The sequence below is a fragment of the Physeter macrocephalus genome, chromosome 11 (assembly GCF_002837175.3).
Source record: "Physeter macrocephalus isolate SW-GA chromosome 11, ASM283717v5, whole genome shotgun sequence".
Classification (NCBI taxonomy): domain Eukaryota; kingdom Metazoa; phylum Chordata; class Mammalia; order Artiodactyla; family Physeteridae; genus Physeter; species Physeter macrocephalus.
This window is the reverse complement of record NC_041224.1, coordinates 134,036,759-134,046,335: the sequence shown is the minus strand read 5'-3', so window position 1 is coordinate 134,046,335 and position 9,577 is coordinate 134,036,759. Positions and strand designations below refer to the sequence as shown.

Genomic DNA, 9,577 nt, shown 5'->3' with positions numbered 1-9,577 from the left:
ACTCAGCCATAAAAAGGAACGATATTGGGTCATTTGTTGAGACGTGGATGGATCTAGAGACTGTCATACAGAGTGAAGTAAGTCAGAAAGAGAAAATCAAATATTGTATATTAACACATATATGTGGAACCTAGAAAAGTGGTACAGATGAACCAGTTTGCAGGGCAGAAATTGAGACACAGATGTAGAGAACAAACGTATGGACACCAAGGGGGGAAAGTGGCAGGGAGGTGGTGGTGGTGGTGGTGTGATGAATTGGGTGATTGGGATTGACATGTATACACTGATGTGTATAAAATTGATGACTAATAAGAATCTGCTGTATAAAAAAATAAATAAAATTAAATTTAAAAAAAATTTTTTTAAATGACTATCTCTAAATTGCTACATATTTTATGTATTGTTACCAATAATATTTTTTTCTCTAGAGTTTGAAGGGATAACCAGAGTCAGGATAGGCTAAGGTTATACTGTGGATATAACCCCCAAATCTTTTAAGACAGAAAAACTCATTTTTCACTCTCACTATGTGTCCATTGCAGGTCAGTGGTGAGACCATCTCTGTGTTGTCTTTATTCTAAGACCCAGGCTTAAGAGCTCAGCCACTGTTCCTGTGTTTCCACCACTGTCAATTGCCAAAGAATGCACTCACATTCTGGTCATTATAAGCTTCCTCCTAGAGGTGACAAACATCACTTCTGCTTTCACTTCACTGGTCAATGCAAGACACATGGCTACATCTAACTAAAGCAGACGGAGACCTGTAAGCCTATCATGAGTTGGGAAGGAAAATCAGAAATATTTATGCCTAAGCACATGTATTGGTGAACAAATAGTGCAAGCCTGAGACTGGCACTTAACTAAGTCAGAACACTGACGTCTGACTATGCCAAGGAAGCAGGCTTCCTCAGGTGATTCCTTACTCCAAGTTCTCAGCACCTGTGGTTCATGTTGGGCCATAATCATTTCTGCTAAAACTCGCTAAGAACCCCATGGCTAGAACTAAAGATCCTCTACTCCATCTTTGTGGTAATAATAATTATACTAATAACAGCTACAATTCTGAATAGTTAGTTACTATTTGTCAGGCACTATGTTCAATAAACATTTTACATACATTATATAATTTTCCCCTGACAATTTTGTGAAGTAGGTATTGTCATTATATCCCAATCTATAGATAAGGAAACAGAGGCACAGATAGTTTAAGCAACTTGTCCAGGACATTCTGATTCCAAACCAATGTTCTTCAACTACTATGCGCTCTCCTGTGTATTAAGCCTTAGAATATTATTTTTCTATACTGTAGTATTTTCAGATTATTTTAAAACATAATAAAAAAATCAATTTTTTTTTGCTTGGAAATTTTCACTTTTTTTAATGTAAGTTTTTTATTAGTTTAATATAAAAAAAATTTGGGGACTGTTTGATATCAAGTTTTCTTTTCCCCCAATGGACAAAAAATAATAAAACTGTTAGCGAAATTACTTTAATGCCTATATACAGTAATGTTCTCTAAACACAACCATCATTCATGAAGTTTAAAAAATAATGGCAAAGGATCCATTCAATTCTCCAAAGAAAGACTAAAATGACTGTTAATTTTTTTTCTGTGTAAATTTTTTCACAATTTTTCTCATATGGTTCTGTGCAGATCATATAAATACCCTTCTTAAACACAGCTCTGTTGGCAAAGCTTAGAAATGAACTTTTACTTTCCTGCTTAAAAATGCAAATATAAGAGTAGGAAGCATTCGATCATTTATTACAGAGAAGGTATTCCTACCGTTAACACTTAATCTGTTACGATGAGAATGCACAGAAATACACCTACAGACAAGCAGTCAAAACACTGTAATGACGGCAGCTTCACTGCAATTTCCCTTTTTCACTACTGCTGCCTCACAAACCTAGCCTCTGAAATGAAATATCAGAATGAAAAGTAGGAACCATGAAGACAGTGCAACAATAATAGAACTGCATGTTGCCTCTGCAGTTGGAAAGTGGAAAACTATTTTCAAAATAACTCATAATCAGAAATTTCAGAAAGTATTCTTGCTTCTCTTACATGTGCTGTAATCAACAAAATGTATACCCTAGAGAAAACAGTGTTTTCCTTTAAGTCTGATAGACATCATATACAGAACCCTTGGCCTCTCTTGCTCATTTCTTGGCCCAGGGTGGATTTTATTTAGATCAAACTGATTTAAATGACAAGTCAGGAAGACTCAATTTAATTATATATATATATATATATATATATATATATGTATTTGACAATGCAGAAATGCAGGGCTAGTTGTCCAAATTAAATGCCATTCTTATCACGTACTAGGACCTGATGTAATTTCTTCTGGAATCATTTGTTTAGAAGGTGATTCTTTGCTTCGTCTCACAGGACCCATTTTGTATTTTCTTCCAGGACTCTTTCTCCAGTCTACCTAGATCATCACAATCAACTAAAGCAAGCTTTTCATTTGTGTATATTTGTGTATGTTTGTTTTTCTGAAAGGAGAATGCATGGAAACACTGTTCAACTCAAAGCTGTATGATCTTGATAAGTTTTTTTAACCTTTTGGGCCTTGATATATTCATGTATAGGATGGAAACAATAATAGTGGCAGACTCTGTTGAACACCCAATAACCATTCACCCCTTCTTCCTTGCTAATAGCGCTAGACCTTTTTTCTGGAGTCTGGTGACCATGTTCTTCAGAGAGGCACGGCTGCGCCATGGCCTCACAGGGCACTTGAACTAGTCAATCACAGCAGCTCTGTCTGCCTCACTACTAATAGGGAAGGCACATGAGTTGTGAATGTCATCTCAGAGAGGCCTTCAGGGATTACCCAACAAAGGTAAAATCCCCATGACCACACCATCATACACACAATCTCTATCATTCAACTGTTTCTATTTTAATCCACCTCAGCACTTATCACTACCTGATATTTTCTTGTACTGTAATTTGTTTCTGTCAATGGGGTCCAATCCTGGCTGATTCTGATCTAATTAGTCTGGGTTGAGGCTGGGCCATAGGTGTTTTTTCAAAGTACCCCTCAGTGATTTCTAATGTGCAGCTAGATCTGTAAACCATCGGTTTATGTGTTTACCAGGTCTCTCCCAATAGAATGTAATTTCCAAGAAAACAAAGAACTGGCCTGTTTTGTTCATCCAAGTGTCCCTGGCCCCTCGAAGGACACATGGCACATTGCGGACATTCCGATAAGACTTGTGGACAGACTGACTGTATTGTAATTCTGTCAGTATTTGTCTGTTTTCCCAGTAGTTTATGAGTTCCTAGAATATCTAGTCCATTCTGCATAAAAAAATAAGTGACTCAAGAAAGTTCATTAAACAAATGATAAACAAACTGCATTTGTGAACCCAAATGTTCTCACCAAAAACAAACAGACAAAAAAACAAAAACAAAAATCCCACAAATATATGTGAGGTGATGTATGTGTTAATTAACTAGATGGGAGGAATCCTTTCACAGTATATATGTATATCCAATCACCATGATGAACGCTTTAAATATCTAATAATTTTATTTGCCAATTATACTTCAATAAAACTGAAATTAAAAACAAACAAAAACCCAAGCTATATTTGTGTGCTGTAAGGAAGACAAAGATGAAACTGGGTGTGGCTGCTGTCCTCAAAGAGCTTGCAAAAGAAAAAAAAAAAGCAGATTGCCATTATACACACGAGAATGCACTAATTGCTGTGATGAAAGAACAAAAGACTTCAAGGGAAGTAAAGACTGCTTTTTATTGGGAAAGGAAGAAACCAAGGAAGACTTCATGGAAGAGACAGCATTTGAACTGAGCCTTACAAGATGAATGGAATTTGGCTATGGAGAGAAGCAAGACTATAGGGGTGAAGTGTGGAAGGAGAAGCAGGAAAGTTCTTCCAGGGAGAGGCAAGAACACAAACAACAAATCAGCCCAGCTGGAGGTCAGGAGGGCTAGAACAAAGACACTGTCTATCAACATGGGAAAGATTAGATGGTGTCAAGATATGTTTCCAATGACAATGCAAAGGTCTGAGCAACTGACTCCAACTTGGTTGTTTGGTGAGGAAAATAATGAAATTGGGTTTTCCTAATTGAGGGACTGAGAGAATGGGGTGTCATTAATAGTTATGGAATCAGGTGAGGAGCTGGTTTTGAGTGGGGAAAGGCAATGGCAAGCACTGATTTGGAGCCTCAGTTTCAGTGGGTTGGATGTTCTGGCAAGTTTGCAGGGTGCTCGATGTGCAAGTTTAGAGTAGGTGAGAGATCAGGATGGAGAATCAGATTTGGAACTGCCCCCACCCCAGTGACAATGACAGAAATCATAGAAAAGGGTTTGATAAAGGAAGAGGGAGAAATTTAGTGGCAGAAGAATCAAATCTTGAGAACACTCATATTTGGGGAGCAGAACTTGGAGTTAATGGAGAAGTTGGGAGCCTTCAGAGAGGCATGAAGGGTGGCGGAATAAGCCACTCCAAAATATGCCTCTTGGGCATAAGGATTATTTCAGGCAGATTATCGTGGGAAACAGGAGACACTGGAGAAATTATGAAAACATACTAGAAGTTACATTTTTGTAAGGGAAATTTACATTATAAAGGAAATCTCGATTTGTAAGGGTGCCTCCCTCTCTGTTCCAGGAAAAGAAGGAGTGGAACCAACTTAAATATGTATATCAAATCTTACTCTTATTTACCACACTTTTCCTGGCCACCTCCCCATAACTGCCCTCCTCCACTCCTCCTCAATTTTGTCTTTAGCTCAAGATGGTATTTAAGCCTGAGTTCTAAACCACTTCTGAGAGCTCCTCATTTTTCCCTGATATCTCCCATGTACACATGAGGTATACAAGTTAATAAATGTCCATTTGTTTTTCTCTTATCAATCTGTCTTTTGTTACAGGCTTCTCAGAACTGAGAAAGGTGGAGGGAAAACTATTTTTCCTCCGCTACAGGTAGGAAGAAAACAAAGTTAGTAGAGATTACCAAAGTCAAGGGGAAGCTTTGTTGGCAACAGGTTTGTTTAAATTTATATGTGTAAACTAAGCATGTTTGCAGGCAAAGAGGAAAGGGCCAATAAAAAGAAGAAGCCAAATGTGTAAGAAGGAGATAGAATTATTGTCAGAACATAGTCCCCTAGAAAGTAAAAGGAAATAAGAGTTCAAGTCCAGGCTTGAAAGAAAAGCTGTGCTAATTTGACCTAGGAAGGGAGGAGAAGAAAATGAATGAAGACATGAGAAATTGTGAGGTGGTAAAGAATGAGGTTGGGGAATTCCATAATATATACCTTCTCCAAATAACAGGAGGTGAGGTCACCTGTAATGAATAAAGGGAGTGGGGGCTTGGGTTTAAAGGTTTTCATTGAAAATGCAGAGGGGATAGTAAAAAGTGAAATTTAAAAAAAAAAAAAAAAAAGGATTTCCTAAGAACAGCAATGGCCCTGCTTATGTTGCAAGGAATCTGTAGTAGAGCCCATCACTCCAGTTTCCAGACCCACTCCTTCAGCTCTATTGCCGGGTGCCTGGGGCAGAGGATCATGGGAAGGTCTGACCCTGACAACCAGACTGGCAGGGGGACAAGGGAAGGCCAAACAAATAGGGAGGAAGGGTCAAGTGACTGGTTTTACTAAGTCTTTCCATTAAGAGCTTGACTGTTTAACAAGAGATAAAAGGGCTGACCCTGTCTTATATCTTCACTTCTAAGAAACATGTTATCTCTAGAGTTTGAGAATTGAGCTCCCTCTTTTCTAATGTTTAAGGAAGTCCTCTAGAGATTCTGAACATTGTCTGAACATTGACTCCCATTAAATATAATTGATTTTCTTTAACGTAAGAGTTTTAAGGAACCACATACATCTCTAACGCTCTTACCTGAAAATCTGAATCTCAATTCCACATGGGCATCTTTACCTTTGAACAAATTTGAACACAGAAACATAGCATATTAACTTCAAACATTACCCTCTTCTTTTTAAACAAAAGACTATGGTCTTCCAAATAATTTTTAAAGTGACAAAGTATAATGACTTTCTCTATCCATTTGCCCTACGGTGGAGGGAAGTAGAATGGAAATTGAATTGGGAGGTGAGGTATTAATCAACTGTGCAGCTCTAGAAAGGTAACAAATTCTGGGCCTATTTTATTATCCGTCATGGAGGGGTTGATACAGGCTAGGTTTGTTCCCAGGTCATTTTTAGCTCTGCAATTCTACGATGTCATAGGCTGGGACAAAGTCTTAACCCAACTCTGTAATTCCCCTCTCCCACCTGGGTCTAGTAAAGCCAGTCATGGGTCCTCCCAGTAACCACAGAATCAACAGATTTGCAAATTTTAAAAAGTTGGAGGTCATTATCCAACCTCCTAGTACACACACAGGGTGCATTACAAAAAAATTAACATACAGTCTTTCAGGAGCTCTTCAAACCATTCAAGGTCAACATCTGCACCCACACCATAAACCTCAGGTATCACTGCTGTTCAACAGTCTTCCCTAATCTTTCTGCCCAGATCGCCTCAGCCCCATCCATACCCTGCCTCACTGCTTTTGGAATGGAGAGTGAAATCTGTGGGGGAAAATGAAACACAGAATTCTTATTTTCAAAAGTGAAATTTAGATTAGAATCACATTGCGTTAGTAGAAACTTCTCTCAGAATCTATTGTTGTTGTTTAACTACTATAGCCCCTTTCCAAGGTTAATCCTCTCCATTATAAAGAGTTTGAGAACAATTTAGTAGGTAGTTTCTCCTCCCTTTTTCTGAACTTGCTACCTATTGGGCACTTTTTCTCCTGCAGCTAATGAGTAGAGACTAGAAAGACACTGAAGTGATGGCCCCCTCCTGGGGGCCTGGCCTGCACCTGACCAGCAGGATCACTGGTCTACAATTAGGGTTTGAATTTCACTATCAGGTTCTCGATATCACTAATTATCAGGATCTATGCAGATTTTCTTTCTCCTCTTGCGTTTAAAAGTTACTTTTGAGAGATGTATTTCACTTGGGCAGGGATAATACTGGTGTATGCAAGAGACTGAATACAAATATTATAATCATGATCTTTCTGACACACTATGTTAAGAGATACCGCCATTTCAAAATGTCTCCTCGAAAACAATCCAATTAAAAAATGGGTAAAGGACTTGAATAGACATTTCTCTAAAGGAGACATACAAATCACCAACAGGCACGTGAAAAGACATTCAATATCACTAACCCTCAGGGAAATGCAAATTGAAACCACAAAGAGATACCAATTCACACCCACTGGGATAGTTACCGTCAAAAACAAACAAACAAAAAACCCCAGGAAATAACAAATGTTGGTGAGGATGTGGAGAAATTGGGACCTTGTGTACTGCTGTGGGATTATAAAATGGTGTAGCGGCTATGGAAAACAGTATGGCCATTCTTCAAAAAATTAAACACAGTTACCATATAATACAGCAATTACAGTTCTGGGTACCCCAAAAGAAGTGAAAGCAGGGATATTTGTGCACCCATGATCTATTCACAATAGCTAAAACATGGAAGCGACCCGAGTGTCCATCAACAGATTAATGGATAAAAAACTATAGTATATACATACAATGGAATATTATTCAGCCCATAAAAGGAAGGAAATTCCAACGTATGCCGTAACATGAATGAACCTTGAAGACGTTTTGATAAGTAAAATAAGCCAGCCACAAAAAGACAAATACTGTATGATTCCACTTACATGAGGTACCTAGAGTAGTCATAGACAGAAGGTAGAATGGTGGTGCCAGGGGCTGGGGAGAGGAGGGAATGAGGAGTTACTGTTTAATGGGATTTTCAGTTTGAGAAGATGAAAAAGCTCTGGAGAATGGATGGTAATGACAGTTGCACAACAATGTCAGTATACTTAATGCCACAGAATGGCACACTGACAAATAGTTAAAATGGGAAATTTTATGTTATATATATTTCACTACAGTTAAAAAATAATGTCTCCTGAATCTTTGAGATAGTGGCAAAGATCAAGAAGACGCTAACTTTTCCCGATGCAGAAGAAAATGTGACATCTGAGTACCTACTATGTACCAGGCAGGCACTCACAAATCACACACAAAAGCAAAAACCAAATAAAACACAACAAACAAACAAACAACAACAACAAATACCCTGATTATGTACTATTAACCCTTCTTTACAGTGAAGAAAGCAAGGTTCATAACTTAACATACCAGCTGAAGGAGTAAGAACCAGTGGTAGGCTTCAAAGGCAGATCGGCCTGACTCTTGAAGCCTGCATTCTTTTCACTCCACCATGCTGTTTTCTGCTACCCACAGTTGTCTCTGAAGAGGCTTTGTGCTTTGACTATAGAGCTTTTATACTTAAAAGTTGAGCCTGCCTTCTGAAGCAGGCTAAAAAAGTCAGTCAACCAAATGCATTCACTACGAGCCCACCATGAGGCCCAGGACCAACCAGGAGTCGTGTTTCCACTCTGCCGTTGGCCATATGGCAGAAACACACACACACACACACACACACACACACACACACACACAATTAAAATTTCAGTGTTGGCTGACTCCCTCAAAAGCCTCTGAACACTCTGGACAAAGTAGTATGTCTTTTAATATTCCATATGGCCAGAAGAAGAGGAAATAGTCCCATTTTACAGGACAGGAGCTTTTTCATCTTTTTCCTAAACCTCCTGCCATCGTAGTTACTGATCTGCCGTTACTCATTCACGTTGTGCTTCAAGCTGGAATTTAATAATTAAGGGAATGTTTGGGGCTGTGCAGAAAATAGGCATCTCTTGTTTGATGTTTTCTGAAAGAGAGCAGGGGGCCTCTGGACTCCCTTGTGCCCATGAGCCAAGGTTTCATTTTCTGACTCTTTTGTGAAACACACAGTGAGGAGTAAAGCAGATTGTCTACACATCCTCACACAAAGCAGGGTGTTGGCATTATCTAGTGAATCCAGCCCGTAGCTGAGTAAGTACCAGAGCTTGAGCCCCATCCTCATTCACACAGCCCGGACTCCCAACTTTCCATTTCATTTAATGACAGGCAGCTTGATCACAGAGCTCCAGTTAGGGGCATTCGGGATCCAAGATGCACCCGAGATCTCCTCTCTGGGAAGATGATCTTTACCTATGGTTCCAGTTCCCGTATGTCTCCTAGACATACGGGAACTGGAACCATGGAATATGTGGCGTGACTTGTTTTGCCCACAGGTTTGATTAAATACAATGGATTTGTCAGGGGAGCTCCATGGTTTCAACACCAGCACTATTTCGTCTCTTAGTCATCACACAGGTTTAGTTTCATAAGTATGCTCAGAAAATTTGACCTTTTTTTCCTTAGTACCTAAAGATTCTTATCTCTGAAAATGTGCTGCTACCCCACAAATTTTGAGAAGACAAATCAATTTCATAAGGTGACATTAAAAAAAAACAAAACTAGAGCTCTTCACAATTGAGAATAATGATAAATGAGGAAGCATATACACTTTCCATGGCATATTAAGTGTTTAAAACCTACACTTTAAGAATAAGTGTCTAAATATGACCTTTTTATTATTTTTACTCCGCTATAAGCAGT

The 9,577-nt window shown here is 38.7% G+C and overlaps 1 protein-coding gene across 4 annotated transcripts in view; it reads right to left on the bottom strand.

The window, feature by feature from the left end:
- Window positions 1-9,577, bottom strand: part of GNG2 (G protein subunit gamma 2) — a 218,494-nt gene that overhangs the window by 124,962 nt on the left and 83,955 nt on the right. Inside the window, exon 1 of one of the 4 annotated variants that reach the window (XM_028495859.2) lies at window positions 5,883-5,899. The exons of the other annotated variants lie outside the window; for them this stretch is intronic. The gene's annotated coding sequence lies outside the window, so the exon portion shown is untranslated. Of the gene's footprint in view, window positions 1-5,882; window positions 5,900-9,577 lie in introns of those variants that run through there. 4 annotated transcript variants of the gene reach the window in all.